The sequence below is a fragment of the Lithobates pipiens genome, unplaced genomic scaffold (assembly GCF_037356315.1).
Source record: "Lithobates pipiens isolate NorthernLeopardFrog02 unplaced genomic scaffold, aLitPip1_a1.2 Scaffold_23, whole genome shotgun sequence".
Taxonomy (NCBI): domain Eukaryota; kingdom Metazoa; phylum Chordata; class Amphibia; order Anura; family Ranidae; genus Lithobates; species Lithobates pipiens.
The window spans coordinates 71,165,231-71,181,686 of record NW_027507785.1 but is presented as its reverse complement, the minus strand read 5'-3'; the positions used below and the strand labels follow the sequence as shown (position 1 = coordinate 71,181,686).

At 42.0% G+C, this 16,456-nt stretch overlaps 1 protein-coding gene across 16 annotated transcripts in view; it reads right to left on the bottom strand.

Annotated features, from left to right (window-relative positions):
* FOXP1 (forkhead box P1) overlaps positions 1-16,456 on the bottom strand; it is a 1,079,246-nt gene that overhangs the window by 266,583 nt on the left and 796,207 nt on the right. Inside the window, exon 1 of one of the 16 annotated variants that reach the window (XM_077451856.1) lies at positions 13,499-13,616. The exons of the other annotated variants lie outside the window; for them this stretch is intronic. The gene's annotated coding sequence lies outside the window, so the exon portion shown is untranslated. Of the gene's footprint in view, positions 1-13,498; positions 13,617-16,456 lie in introns of those variants that run through there. 16 annotated transcript variants of the gene reach the window in all.

Here is a 16,456-nt window from a genome sequence, read left to right as displayed (position 1 = left end):
CCACACTGTGGAGAGGGACTAAAGACTGAAAGCACACTGGAGCAGGCTGGGATGCATAAAGGAGGTGTTTGTTAAGGCAAACCTATAGCTCTGCCCTGAATTGGCAATCACAGTTTTGCTTTAAAGCATGTAGACAGGATGATAAATGTCAACCTGAAATATCACATTTTTCCTTTGCAGCTGAAAGTTTTTCCGTATTATATAATCATTTGTTTGTAAATACTTTGGATGTGTGCAAACTTTGCACTATGTTTATTGCAGCTCTTGCCAACCATGTAATGCATATATGTGGTGGCAAGAAAAGTGTGTTTTAATGCCCAGACACTGCACATATACACCCATGGTGGCATAAGGTTTTGTGCTGAGAGCATGCTCACTGCACACTCCTATCTCACTGACTGAGCTGTTACTGACAGCTCTTGGTCACAGTTTCTGAGGCAGCGGGATGGCCTCCCAATCATGTGACTGCTGTAAGAGCCAATCACAGCAGTCACTTAATCTAGATCCCCATGATTAAGCTCTGAGGGGGTGGAACAAAATGTGTTGGGGGCGTGGCCTGCCAAGAGTCCAGGCTGAGACTGACATTCACTTCACAACGAATGGGTTTGCATTGATGTGCGGCTATCGGGACACATCATTCATCACATGATATGGAAGCCATGGCACTTCCTGGGCACTAATGCCTTCATAAAGACAAACAATCTCAGCTCTATAATTCATATGTTGTAGTTACATACCTCCCAACTTTCTGTTATTAGCAAAAGTTTGTAGGCATAGGACACACACCCCTTGCCAAGCCCCCTTAAAGGAGAATTGTACAAAAAAAATTATTGGTTAAACCCACAAGTGCTTTTTTTTTACCACTACTACTCCTTTATATCGACTTTTGGAATTCACAAATACAGAAATTGAATGAAAGGTTTAGCACTGGGAAACACTTTTTGATAGATAAAAAGTGCTTTTTATATACAACTATAAAGATCAGACCAAAATGAGAGACGAATGAGGAGGAAAGAGGGACCTTGTTCCAAATCAGGGAGAGTCCCTCAAAATCAGGGACAGGTGGGAGCTATGTAGTTATTTACATTTAACTGGACTATGTTATAATGTTGAGTTTCACTGCTCATCCAAGTGGCTTCTCCAGTGGAAGAACAAGAATATAGTAGCAGGGAGGCTTTTATTGCACAAGTCTTTGCCTGGTTGCATGGGAGACCCGATTTTCCTTGACTGCAATTAAGGTGGAACTTTAGGAATACAAAAAAATTGTCAGGATAAAATATATGAATTCCTAAATGCATAAAAACAGGTAGACTTTTTAATGGAGAACATAAATACTTGGGGAGATTTACTAGAACAGAATCTGGTACAGTCGTGCATAGAACGCAATCAGCTTCAGCTTGTTCAATTAAGTTTTGACAATAAAACCTAGAAGCTGATTGGCTACTATGCATGGCTGCACCAGATTCTGTGTGCAACAGTAAATCTCCCCCTATATGTCTCATCTGTTAAGGTGTCTTACCTTTCTGAACGCCCCTGCACACTAAGCTGCGCACGAGCGGCTCAGTGTACAAGATTGGCAATGTCAAGATGAATGTTTGGGAGTGACATCATCTGAGTTCAGCCAATGGAAACAGCCAAATATTGGTACCTGGAAGCAGACCAGGTGAAGATGTGAGTGGTTGGCAGGAAGCTCTGGCTGGGACACCACAGCTTGGTGAAGAATAGTCCTGATTCAACTTATATTTTTAGGTCCTGTCTCTTCCCCATGTTAGCACATGGGAACTGCAGCACAACTGTTCGAATCCTTGTACTACTTCTCTTTCTCCCAGTCTGACCTCTGCTGTACAGGGGATTACCAAGGGCCATTACCAAATCAAAATGTGATTCTTATATTGAGTGTATTTTAAAAAAATGCATTTAATGGTGTAATAATAAATACCAAGCCACATTACTCTGTGCTGCTGTTAACTTCCTGGGGTTCATCTTTAAACCCTTCTGGACTGTCCCACGCAGATATACTGCGGCAGGTATGAGATTTTGTGCACTGGATCTGGGGCAGGTGCACGTAGCCAGCAACCCGCTCCTGCTGAGCCAATCAGCGGGTAAAAAAACCTTCTGCCTTTACAACCACTTTAAGTCCTTTCAGACATTTCTATCATGAAGCCCATCATTTTACTTTTATTATCAGCAGTTGAGTTAACAAAGTCCAAACTAGACTAAATTATAGGACTATTTAGCACATGTACTTTAATACATTATCTCCTTGCAGAGGGTAGCGCCCTACAATCAACACCGTAAAATGTCAGGTTAAATGTTTTTCCCTGTTTTACATATTCAGAATTGCTGTTGTGTAAACACTATTTGTTCACTAGGCTAACAATCAAATTGTCTTTAAACTGTAATTACACTTTTCTTTTTTTTTTTAAGAAAAAGACAATCCCTTCTGGATGATCTGTGACAATTTAAAAAATTGTCACAAACTTTTTAGCAGATTGCAAACTTTTTCTGCTCTGAATAGCTGTTTATTTCACCATGTCCTTTGCAGACTGATTCTGAATAGAAAAGATTAGTTAAAGGGGAGAGCCAGCTGAATCTTTTTTTTTTAAAAGTCAGCAGCTATAAACACTGTAGCTGCTGACTATTAATAAGCGCGCTTACCTGTCCAGGGTGCCCGCGATGTCGGCCGCCCGAGGTTGACCCGTCCCTCGGCTCCCGGCGCTGCCATTCTATCTATGCATGTGCGAGTCGTGCAGCACTTTGTGAATGGGGCGTGCTGTGTTCTGGAACACACACAGTTCCCAGAACACACAGCGCCCCATTCCCAAGAAGACAACGCAATAGGAGAAGAGCGAAGACCAGCGAAGATCACGGCAGAGTAGGAAGAGGCAGATTAGGGCGATCTGCCTAGCAACAGGCATTTCTGGTAAGTTTAAAAAAAAATGTTTTTTCAATTTTTTTTTTATACTTTTTGGAATATTTTAATGTAGTTTTGTTTTTTAGGGTGGCCCTCCACTTTAACATCACTTGGTGCAAGCTAAAGCCTGGTACACACTACAGAAAAAAAAACCTCACAACTCCAGTTGGGAGTTGCTGTACTAATCATGCAAGGTTAGTCCATCGATCTCCCCCACGTTTTCTGACAGGGGGACTACACCCCCGCCAGTGCACTCCGATCAGCGCTCTCTGCTATTGGCTGAAAGCACTGATCGGGAGTCGGTCAGCTGCTGGTTTTCCAGCATGCACGTCGTACAGAATCCGGCCATATACATAAACACAGGCAGAATGTCGGGCGGTATTTTTTGTACCGGCAAATGTCTCCCAACATTCTGCCCGTGTGCACGGACGGGGCTTTAGTGTTCTAATGAGAAAAGTTGCATCCCACTTAGAAGTATTTAACCTTTGAAGTGTATTTCACCAAAGCTGAAATTCCTATTGCCTAAAATTTGACTTATATGTAAATGCAGACTTTTGGGAAAATCAGTCAGCCAATCACACAAGCAGGAAATTGCAATGCTGGGGCATTTCATACACAATGCCCCCAGGCTGCCATTTTGAATAGAATTTTACAGTAAATTAGAGTGGCTGCAGATTGAAAAGGAAAGGTAAATTTTATTAACATTAAAATCTGGTATGTCTGGTTCTTCCCGATGGCCACCCCCAGCCATGCATGTGAATGTGGTGTAACTGGCATACTACATGTCCTGTATTAAACCCAACTGAAAACAAAAATACTACAAACAATAAAGTTAAATTCAGTCATAAAATTATTAATGATTTATTAAACTTCAAAAGTCCTTTTCTATGTTATTAAATAGGCAGCTTTTATGAACCCATTCCCACCGCCGCCTCCCAACAAGTGATGGCCCGTCCACTAGGGGAGCATGCCGGATGCATGGATTCCAATAGATGGGGGTGTTTTTTTGAAGCACGTGATTAGAGCCAGAAGCTCCAATAGGCATCAAAAAAAGAGTGGTATTGGGGCTCCGAGCCCACCCAGTTATATTACAATAGCAAATAGATATTTGCTATTGTAACACTGAATCTCCTACAGGCCAATCGGGAAGCGGGTCATGAGACCTGTCACCTGATTGGCCTTCAGGTGACGCACAGCAGAGAGGAGGGAGAAGACACACGCAGAGGGAACCGAGCAGCAAACAAGCAGCCCGGAGAGAAGCCACCGCCGCCTCCCGCCCACCACGCTGCCAGCGAGATGGTGTAAGTATGCGGCCCAGACTGACTTACCGACTGTGACCCCCCGTGACCCAGCCAACTGACCACTGGAGGCTGTTTGTTTCTGAGCAGGGAGTGTGCAGGGAGCGCCCTCTCAGCACAGTAAAGTGTTTATCTAGGGTCACATATATGCAGTCGCTTGGCATTAAAGCCCCCCACCAAGAGACCACATATATGTGCCAGATCAGCGGGAAGTGGTTAAACACCTGGTAAACCTGCCATAAAAGTAATTGTTCAGATATTTCCTGTTGTAGGGTAAAAACGCTCTGTCCCTGTCTCCAAACTGTGCCTTGCATTGTCACTCTCTCAAATGTGCTTCCGGTTGCTATAGGTGGCTATGCTGATGTTCATAGTGCAGGCATGGTCAGCTGGTATCAGAAAGCTGATGCAGACCAATGACATGCAATGGCCACTGGGGCACATACATGCAGACAGGAAGTGGCTGCAAAGAGGTAACAGAAGAATAGCGGCACTGAGATACAAAAAATAAATAAAAAAACGATGAAAAAAAAGAAGGAAACTGAGAAAAAGTCACAACAATTGTGTATCTTCAAATATTTCTTCCAAAAGTATTTTTTATTCTATTGCATCATCATTTGGACCTTCCATCTTCTGAAACCCTGGTTTGGACACAGGTGATGAGATTTCCTTTTTCTTTTTGCCAGTGATCAAGAATTCTTGCAGCAGTGAAATTTCACTTCCAGAATAAAGACATAAATCAGAAAAGATAGCAGGTAACGGGATTCACAAGTCTCCACCCATAATTAATAGGTTTTGGGTAGACTTGGATTTTAAAGTGCATGTCATGGCAAAACAAAAACAAAAACAATAAAAACAAAACAAAAGACATTCAGTCTCTACAATACATGCACATATTCCTGCATTTCTCTTAAAAATGTTGAAAATATCCATTGATCTGCCAGAAATCCAGTGTGCTTCTTACTTCCTGTTTGGGCATACAACACAGTGCCTTGCTACATTGGAATTCTCACCAGCAATCTCAGCATTACCTGCTGAACTACAGAACTCTGCCTATCCCCACCCCTCATTGTCTCCCTCTACATGCATACATTGATTGCTTTACCAGCAAAACAATGTTCCTCCCTTTACCACCAAGAGCCCACCCATACACTGTGTGTAGAAAAAGGGCTATTGGGAGATGTAGTTCTGGGGAGGGGGGCCTAGAGAAAATTGCTGATCCCTGCTCCCAGAAAAAATGTCACATGCCTGGCGACGAATAACAAAAGGTGTTTGTCTTACCTGGAACAAAATAAAAAAAATAATGCTTGGACATCCTCTATAAAGGTGTGTGTGTGTGTGTGTGGGGGGGGGGGGGGGGGGGTTGGGGGTAAGTCTGGGTAATGCCTGGATATACAGTACATTTTGAGCATATTAAAAAAAAAAAAAACCTCATCATTTACACAGCCATCAAGTAATCCCGTAAAGTGTAATATGTTCATTTCCTATAATCGGCACCTCCATCTAGTGTCCATAAGGTGGTACTTTCCTGAATTACCGTAATCAGAAAAAATTTAGAATTATGGCCACTAGAAGGAGCTGATGATCCTAGGACATACACATACTACACACACATTATAGGATTGCCTACAGCAAATTTTCCAAAAAAAGACCCCTTTCCTTCTGATGGACACAACTGAAAATTGCTTTTTCCAGACATGCTCCCCCCTGCATAGTGTACATGATACACGCAACAAAAACTTTGAAAACTAAAACAGATCTCTCTGTTCTGTGGATTTTTATCACTCTGTGCTGTAGATTTTTTTCACTGAAATATTAATACAATAGAAATACACAGTGGATTTGAGGACCTGTTATATCTCTGGCTTGCTTAAAACCCACCAAATGACCCCTTTAAACCCAAAGAGACAATATTATCATGTTAACATCATGCAGATCGTCAATGATGTTATCGCGTGGCCACAAAGTTACTCAGAAAGCCAGAACTCTAGTTCCTCTGCTATATAAACCACTTCCAGTCCGGGTACCTTCTGTTCTCCTCATTGCACACTGTATAATTAACCCCTTCCTCGCCCACGTAACCCAGGACAGGATCCCCCCCCCACCCCCACCCCCAGCACATGACATCATTCCATCTCTCGCAGCTTTCCTGCACGATCGGTTAAATACAGGAAATTATACGGCAATTATTCCGAGTCAGAAATAGCTACAATGTGTAATATTGTAAATCGAGCTAATTGAGACGGGTAGATCCAGTAATCCGTGTAATTCTACTGTAAGTCTGCAGCTTAAGTTTTTGTTCCATGTTGTCTGGAGGTCATGTTTAAAAGCAGCAGATTAGAAAAGCAGACACATGACATCCACCTTGCAAGACAAAAGAATTCTATTATTAGTTTCTCCAGCCTGCCAGTTGACTTGCACTGTATATAGTTTAAGCTGTAGTGAATGAGTAATAACTAATATGTCTGCGCAGCTGCAACTGAGCCAAGTGGGTTCACCTACAACCATAGGCAAGTCACAGACAGTAGGTGAGTGCAAGGCTGATGTCACACGGGCGATTTAGATGCAGCGTCAGGATCGCTAAGAGACGGCTGCCAGTCTCAAGGGCAGCTTTTGTTTTTTCCCCCCAAAGGAACCCTTGAAATAAATTTCAGGTCTCAAATAACCTCTGCTAAAACAAAACATTTGGGGTCAAAAAGGGAAAAATGCTGCTTACATTGGTGGGCATTGGGAAGAATGCAGCCCACAAAGTGGTCTCCAATGAAGAAAAAAGCATCCATGAGATACTGAGACTTAAAGCGGGAGTCCACTGGGACTTTTTTTTGGGCGTTTTTTTTTTTTTTTAAAAGCCAGCAGCTACAAATACTGCAGCTGCTGACTTTTAAAATAGTGACACTTACCTGTCCAGCGCGCCCGCGATGTCGGCACCCGAAGCCGATCTCTAGGTCGTCTGTCGGGTCCTGCCGCCGCCATCTTGGGTATGGGAATCAGGAAATGGAGCCTTTCGGCTTCATTTCCCGGTTCCCTACTGCGCATGCGCGAATCGTGCTGCGCAATAAGGACGCTCCCCGCTGCCTCTGGGATCTGTGTGTTTCCCAGCAGGCAGCGGGGCACGGGAAGGGGCGGGCACTTGCGGAAAGGGGCGTAAGTTACGCCCCTTTCCGCAGATAGCTATCCCGGAAGTGGGTGCAGTTACCTGGATTATCCAGGTAACTGCACCCCCTCCCCCCTGAAAGGTGCCGATTGTGGCACCGGAGGGGGGGAGGGTTCCAAATTGAGCGGAAGGTCCACTTTAGGGTGGACCTCCGCTTTAAGCCAGCTAGATGGTTTGAATCTTGGCCAGTTCAGCATGTACTGGTTGAGATTCAAACCATCTATGGGTAGGCTAATTGTACCCTAGTTTTTTTTTTTTTAAGTAGAATTTTATTTTCATACACAACAAACAATAAAGAAAAAAAACAAAAAAAAACAAAAAAACAAACTGTATATGGAGCAAACATTGCTCAAACCATTACACAATATGGTAAACTGGTATACCGGTACATGTAATGGATATGTGACAACCTAAAGGTTAAATGTCTATTATGCTTAATTGGAACCGATCAATGATCAAAGGGCTTCATTTAGTCTTTCAAGGAGACAGTGGTATGGTACTCTCGGATCTGACCCAAGGAATTTTTTTGGGCATCCTCTGGCCTCATACGTCAACTTATATAATGGTATTGCATGATTAATGGTAGAGATCCAAAAAGCTATAGTGGGTGAGAATCCAGTGGATGTTTATCGATTTCTTAGCATAGAACAATACTATGCGCACAAAGGTTTGTACATTTTCAGATATACCTTCATCATCAATATATCCCAGTAAACACCATAGAGGGTAACTGTACTCTAGTTGATCCATCGATCGATTTGGGTACAACCAGCATGTTGGATATAGCTATAGTCGCTAGCAATAATTATTGTGTTCTCTCGGCAGAGACGGCTTCCACCGCAGAGAGAACACAATAGCTCCATGGGAAGGATTCAGTCAAGCAATTTTCTTTCCTCCGACCTGTGTTTGCAGGAAAGAAAATGCAACATCTATGACCTGCCTTAGATGTGAGCTCAAGCGAAGTAATGCGAGGACAAAAACATTTGGAGAGCTCAGGTTAGGCCCCTTTCACACAAGCGATCCAAACAGGTCCGCCTATCCATGTTTCAGGCAGACCCGATCAGGCCCTCCATTCTCCTCTATGGAGCAGTGGATTTAAATGGACTTGTGTCTGTTTACATCTGCCTACCTCCAATCTGATCCAGCAAAAACAAACCGAACCGGATTCATTCCCCTCCGTCTGGCTGGATCGGATTGGAGGGCAGTTGGGTGTAAACAGACAGCTGGTCTGTTAACATCTGACTGCCCATAGGGCCATGTTCTCTCTGCATAAGTAGACCCGTTGGATTTTTTACATATGATTACTGTGAGCGGCTATAGCCGATGGCAATAATCATTGTGTTCTCCCGGCAGAGGCGGATTCAGCAGAAATCAAATAGGGATAACCAAACCTAACCAATCAATTTTCCCCAAAGATCAGATCAAGATCCGGAGTCTGTCTGCAGATACAGCAGCATATCTACAGCTAAATAACTATCATCAGGTGACAATCATCCCAGCCTCCATAGAGGTAAGTTGCACACAGACAGACACAGGAGTCGGGACAGAAGGAAAGACGTACATGTGGATTTGGTGGTGGTTTTGTGGCTGCTAAGGTGATCCAACAAGTATACTATCTTTAGATTTGCCATGTGTGGGGAATGTATATACTGTTCATCCGTATAGGGGATGGGAGGTTAATTGGTAATTGCCCAAACTTACACTGATTGGTGTGCATTAGACTCCACACTCCTCTGGTTCAGCGACTAATGTGAATGGGATTCTACGTTTCCTTTCTAGTGTTATATAAGGCTGATGTCAGACAGGTAACCCTGCCGCTAGTGAACCTGCTGCTGGCAATTTGTCAAAATCGCTAGTGGCAGGATCGCTAAAAGGCTGCCTGTTTGTCCTTATGGAATTGCTTCCTCTGCAGCTAAGGCAGTGATGTGTTGCTCCTATCGTGATTAGACAGCATGATTATTGCACAGGTGTGCCTTAGGCTGGCCACAATAAAAGGCCACTCTACAGTAAAATGTGAAGTTTTATCACACAGCACAATGCCACAGATGTCGCAAGTTTTGAGGGAGTGTGCAATTGGCATGTTGACTACAGGAATTTCCATCAGAGCTTCAAATGAATGTTCAATTCTCTACCATAAGCCAAAGGCATTTCAGAGAATTTGGCAGTACATCCAACTGGTCTCACAACCGCAGACCACGTGTAACCACACTAGCGCCCAGGACCTCCACATCCAGCCTCTTCACCTCCAAGATTGTCTGAGACCAGCCACCCGGACAGCTGCTGCAACAATCGGTTTGCATAACCAAAGAATTTCTGCACAAACTGCCAGAAACCGTCTCAGGGAGGCTCATCTGCATGCTCGTTGGGGTCTCGACCTGACTGAAGTTCGTCGTCGTAACCGACTTGAGTGGGCAAATGCTCACATTTGATGGCATCTGGCACTTTGGAGAAGTGTTCTCTTCACAGATGAATCCCGGTTTTCACTGTACAGAGCAGATGGCAGACAGCGTGTATTGCATTGTGTGGGTGAGCGGTTTGCTGATGTCAATGTTGTGGATCGAGTGGCCCATGGCGGTGGGTTTATGGTATGGGCAGGCGTATGCTACGAAAAATTAACAGATTTTATTGATGGCATTTTGAATGCACAGAGATACCCTGATGAGATCCTGAGGCCCATTGTTGTGCAATTCATCCCGACCATCACCTCATGTTGCAGCATAATAATGCACTGCCCCATGTTGCAAGGATCTGTACACAATTCCTGGAAGCTGAAAATATCCCAGTTCTTGCATGGCCAGCATACTCACCGGACATGTCACCCATTGAGCATGTTTGGGATTCTCTGGATCGGCGTATACGACAGCTTGTTCCAGTTCATGCCAATATCCAGCAACTCTGCACATTGAAGAGGAATGGACCAACATTTCACAGGCCACAATCAACAACCTGATCAACTCTATGCGAAGGAGATGTGCTGCACTGCCTGAGGCAAATGGTGGTCACACCAGATACTGACTGGTTTTCAGACCCCCCCGATACCGTAAAACTGCACATTTTAGAATGGCCTTTTATTGTGGCCAGTCTAAGGCACACCTGTGCAATAATCATGCTGTTAATCAGCATCTTGGTATGCCACACCTGTGAGGTGGATGGATTATATCGAAAAAGGAGAAGTGCTCACTAAGATAGGTAAAATAACAGATAGCTAGATTTTATTCTTATAGCTATTGTCGGTCTATCAGTTTTATCCTTCCATGTCCATTTGTTTGTCAATTATCTATCTTAGTATCTATCGGTATATCTTTTATACAATATGCATATAGGACCTGGAGGGGTTTATTGCGCGCAAGCCCCCCCCCCCATCATTTTTTTTTATCACCAGCTGCCACTGATGGAAATATAGATAGATGGATAGATGCATAGGCATGCGCATGGGGTGTGCCGGATGTGCCTGGGCACACCCTAATCACCCCATGCAGCGCAGAGTCCCCCTGCTGATATTTCATTAAAGCCCACCAATGGGGCTCCTAAAAAAAGAAAAAAAAATTGTAAAAAATAATAATACGAAACAAAAGACTACTGATACCTTCCAACTTCCACTGCCCTACTGACACCAACCTCTGCCTTACTGACACCGTCCAGTGCCCTACTAACACCACCCATGTTTTAATACATCTATAGATAGCTAGATAGACTTCGAAGTTGAGGGAAGGCGAAGTAGACACATGATATACGGCTTGTATGATATAAGAAGTATTTTATTACTTTCTGAAGTCAGTGAGTCACTTCTACAGTTGAAGCCACACACAGCCCAGGCTGGATTATTCATTTTAAAGCTATTTGTTTTTTTTTCTCCCACTGACACATAACTGCATCTACCTTCCAGAAATGTAGAAATAAAAAAGCAAGGAGGCCTCAGAATGCAAGGGGTCAGACAAATAAAATAAGAGGATGAAAAGAAGCAAAACTTAATATATAAAGAAAAGCGCCCTGGTGCTCCGGCAGAGCTGGTTTTGCCCCACACCTACACTAACATCCCAGTAAATACCTTCAGTCACTCTTTCCATTTTCCCTATGCAATTACTCCTACTGTTAAACAAATTGTCCTTAAGGTACAGGAGCAAACACCGCTTTTTTTTTTCTCTCCCCCTGTAAAAAACACAACCAGTTTTCCAGCATTATAACGCTGCTATTCCAATCTCTTTTTCTTTCTCGCTTTCCCTCTGTGCTGTGCGGCTCTTGAGGTGAACATAAGCTCCCAGTTTGATCCCTCTCACACCATTGTGCAAAAGAAGCTTTAAATCTTCAGCATTTAAGTACACAAGAACAGAAAAAAGAAGGAGAGAGAAAGGGAAAAAAAAACATAAAGTCAAGTTGCAGAACGCAGACACAACAATGTAAAGCAGAATGCCGGCATAAAGTAGACGAATATGAACCTAAAGGCTTAGACTGTAATAGATTTTATAAAAGAGTGATTTCCCAAGAGTACTCTACATTCTAGTCTAGCTGTACAGATTCCGAACACAGCTCCATGACTGGCTTTAAATATCGTGTCACAAAGAACAAAAAAAAAAATCACACATGGAAATAATGATGGAATGATACTAATAATACAACAATTCTATTGTGCATACATTGTACAAAAAAACAAACGATACATATAGAAAATACATATCCTTCCATCCCTATTTACCTATACAGCCATAAATAGATAGATACATAACTAGTCAGATAAATACATACATTTGGAGTGGGATAAATAGATAGATAGATAGATAGATAGATAGATAGATAGATAGATATGGAGTGATAGATATATTAATAGATAGATGGATACATAGAGGGATAGATAAATTGATAGATAGATGGAGATCGATAGATAGATAGATGGAGATCGATAGATAGATAGATGGAGATAGATCGATAGATCGATAGATAGATAGATCCATCTTGATATTTAGCTAGGTAGATACAAACATATGAAGTGATAGATATATTAATAGAGAAGATAGTTTTTGAATAGATACATAGAGAAATATAGATATGCATGAATAGATAGACAGATAGATAGATAGATAGATAGATAGATAGATAGACAGATTAGAAGAACTATCTATCTGTATATCTATTCGTCCATATCTTTCTATCTTAATTTATCTATAAAAAAAACTATCTTATCTATAAATATATATATCACTCCATATGTTTGTATCTACCTAGCTAAATATCAAGATGGATATATCAAAATCGATCTATCTATATATCTATCTACCTACCTATCTATCTATCAATCCATCCTCTCTCTATGTATCTATCGAAAAATGATCACTATCACTTCATATGTATGTACCTACCAACTATTATCTATCTATCTATCTATCTATCTATCTATCTATCTATCTATCTATCTATCTATCTATCCATCCATTTTTCTATCCATCTATCAATCCATGTATCAATCCATCTATCAATCCATCTATCTATTCCTACCTCTCTCTATGTATCTATCGAAAAATTATGTTATCTATTAATATATCTATCACTCCATATGTATGTATCTACCAAGTATTATCTATCTCCAAATGTATTTATGTTACATATCTATATATGGATATATGCATGATAGATAGATAGATAGATAGATAGATAGATAGATAGATAGATAGATAGATAGATAGATAGATCTCCAATACATAACCCACAAATCTTATAGCTCCCTAAAACCAATGAACGTGGCCGCCACTATTTAAAGCGAATACACAAATGAAGAAAAATAACGATGTGGTTCAGTCATTATCTATGTCGCGGTGGCAGGGAATGTGAATCTTGCAGAGCAGAAAGAAAAAAAAAAAAAGAAAGAAAAGACACAGTGACTTATTTCTACTGTTCAGAACTAGCCACGCGTGGTGCCAATGCTTAAAAGGCATGCCTTGCAACAGCCTATAAAAGCCATCACCCTGCTTAAATCATGGGCAACCCTCAGAATTCAGCCACTAAGACTGGGGCACAGAAGCCAGGGATTTAAACTTCCCTCATCCAGCCGGAGACCTGCAGGAATAAAAGGGAAAGTAGGAGCAATGTTTGAAGCTGAGGAGGGGCGCACACTATGAAAAGTGATGGTCCCCGTACACTTACTGAGAGCAGGGAGAAGAGTCCGGAGTCAGTTTGCAGCCTCTTTGCAGTATTGCAGAGTGTTTCTGGCTGTTTGAGGGAAGCGGGGGTTGTAGAATGGTGAAAAAAATATAAATAAACAGGAAGTGCTGTGAAGCTGTAGATCACTTTAAAGTGAAAACTCAGTGGAACATTATCCTTTGTAGGCAACAAGACGGGTTATCAACAGTAGCTAAGGCTAGATCCACTGCAAAGGGACCACAGAAAAAAAAAAAAAGGCAAAAAAAAAGAAAGAAAGAAAGAAAGAAAAAGATCTGTTGATGTAGGTGGTTGTAGGACATTATAAAGTCTAAATACTGAAAGAATCCCCCCCCCCCACCTCTTTCCTTTTCTGACCGCAAGTTCCATCTGTAGGCACATACCAAACTAATTACATCGGTGTACTGGACCAACAAACATTAAAATACACTTCATTTCTGCCCTTTTCCCTTCTTCTCTTTCTTCTCTTCTAGACAGCTAAATGAGCTCATTGTTCAAATAAGTCCATATATCCCCCCACCCTCCTTATGTGATGAAATACACACGACAAACTGGGGTCTGTTGGTTTCTTGCACTCAAATTCTTCACCATAGCTGGTTAAAATCATCTCAATGGTGTGACATCGCTTTTCGGTTAACCCTTTAATAATCAACTGTTGGTGAACTACAAGTTTCAGCAAGCCCTGTACACAACTTCTATAGGTGGTCTACCCTAGGAGGAAAAGAAAAGGTCTCTGAGATAATCCAATGCCTAGTCATCAACTGTTCCTATATTGTGGGGCGGTTGCAGTTTTTGAGGATTTGCTTCTGGAAAATGTACTGAGAAAGAGTGATGTCCAAAATCAGGAAGGAAGGTCAATTCTGTAAAACTCTTCTTTAAAAGGAAAAACGGGGTGAACTGGTACCTAAGTGGTATCGCTATTTTCCTTGGGGCTCCTGATGTCAGGTTGGCATTTTTCTAATGCCCTGTACACACGGTCGGACTTTCCGACGGAAAATGTGCGATCGGATCATGTTGTCGGAAAATCCAAAAGTGTGTGGGCTCCATCTGACTTTTTCCTTCGGATTTTCCGACGCACAAAGTTTGAGAGCTGGATCTAAAATTTTCAAACAACAAATTCCGATCATGTGTAGACAATTCAGACGGACAAAGTCCCTTGCATGCTCAGAATAAACTAAGAGACGAAAGCTATTGGCTACTGACCCGTTTATAGTCCCGACGTACGTGACAACTTTGACAAATTTGGGCCAAAATCCATCAGATTGTCGGAATGTCCGACCGTGTGTACAAGGCATAAGGCCTTGAAAGCTTTTTAGATCTTGACAGTGTCCAATCAAATTTATGGCATACATCCCCTTCTTGGATTGGACAACTGTTGTGGAAATTCCCAGAGACATCTAAGGGACCAACAGATAGTTTGGACTGGCTTCAGAGAAAAGCATGAAGGATAAAAGCACCCAGGTTCTTCTATGAACCTTCTCTATAAGAGAAGTTTAAAATAGAACAAAAGGCAAAACTTTTTAGGTAGATGTACCTTCACTTCCTGTTCCATAGGCAAAACAGGAAGTGATAGGAAATCCCTGCAAATTAAGGGAATCCATTGAGGCCCCCTAGGTCATCAGAACTAGTGTCCTGATTGTAAGATGTCTCCTCTGTTTCTGTTTTGGGACCATCCAAAATGTGGGATTTTCTATTTACTTTTGATGATAATAGAAAACTAGACAAATACAGAAGGTGAATCTTCCTAACAGGGGCAGAGGTAGCAGGTGTTCAAATCCATCTCCACTCTGTCCAAACTAAAAAAAAGTTTTGCCTTTAGTTATACTTTAACAATGTGGTGCATGGAAGAATTTTTCGTCCTGAAAAACTGCATATATAGTCTTTATGTGCAAACGGGGGCAAAATAAAATGTTATTTGGCTATTTTCTCTACAGGTTAAATGTTATTCATTCATTTGAGTAGAATGAATCAGGAAAATATTGCCTTGGGCCACTAGATGGAGCAGATGATCATAGTAAATATATTTTTTTTTTTCTGTACGTCTCTATAAAACTGAGCCAATCCCATTGATTCAACTGTATCCCGAAACAGTTATGCCGCATACACACGACCGGACTTTAACATCAAAAGTCAGACGGAATGATTCCGGCAGACCATTCGATCGTGTGTGGGCTGCAGCGGACTTTTGATTTGCAAAAGTCTGACAGACTTTAGAAATGGAACATGTTTCAAATTTTTCCGACAGAACTCCGCTGGACCCAGTTCCTACCGAGAAATCCAGTCATGTGTATGCTAGTCCGACGGACAAAAACCGACGAGAGGGCAGCTATTGGCTACTGGCTATGAACTTCCTTATTCTAGTCCAGTCGTACGTCATCACGTTCGAATCCGTCGGACTTTGATGTGATTGTGTGTGGCCAAGTCCGTTCATTCGGAAAGTCCGTCAGAACTCTGTCAGAACTCTGTCAGAATTCAGTCGAAAGTCTGTTGGACCTAGTCCCTCGAAAAGTCCGGTCATGTGTACGCGGCATTACATTCAAGGCATGCCATGAATAATAACTGTCACAGTTGCTTTTTATCTCCACCAATCTGTCAAGCCATCCAATGGCTGGTGTCATAACTGATCACATGTGCAGAACCATAGAAACTGCAGCTCAAACAGAGGCTAATATGGCAGCTTCATTGCCTGTAAAAGGATAGGAGCTTCAAATTTCTTTTTTTTTTAAAAAAGGTTCAGAACAGCGGCTCTTCTGTCTTCAAAGCCCAATTCCATCAAACTTGTTTTTGGATAGAGTAGGAAAGAGTTAGAACCACTGGCAGGTTTCTATCACTGTCTGTCCTCACAGAGGAATGTCCTCATACATCCTACGTCAGGGACTTACTTTCTGAAAGCTGGAGATCCGTGGACATGGATGGTCTAATCTATAACATATTTGGGCACCC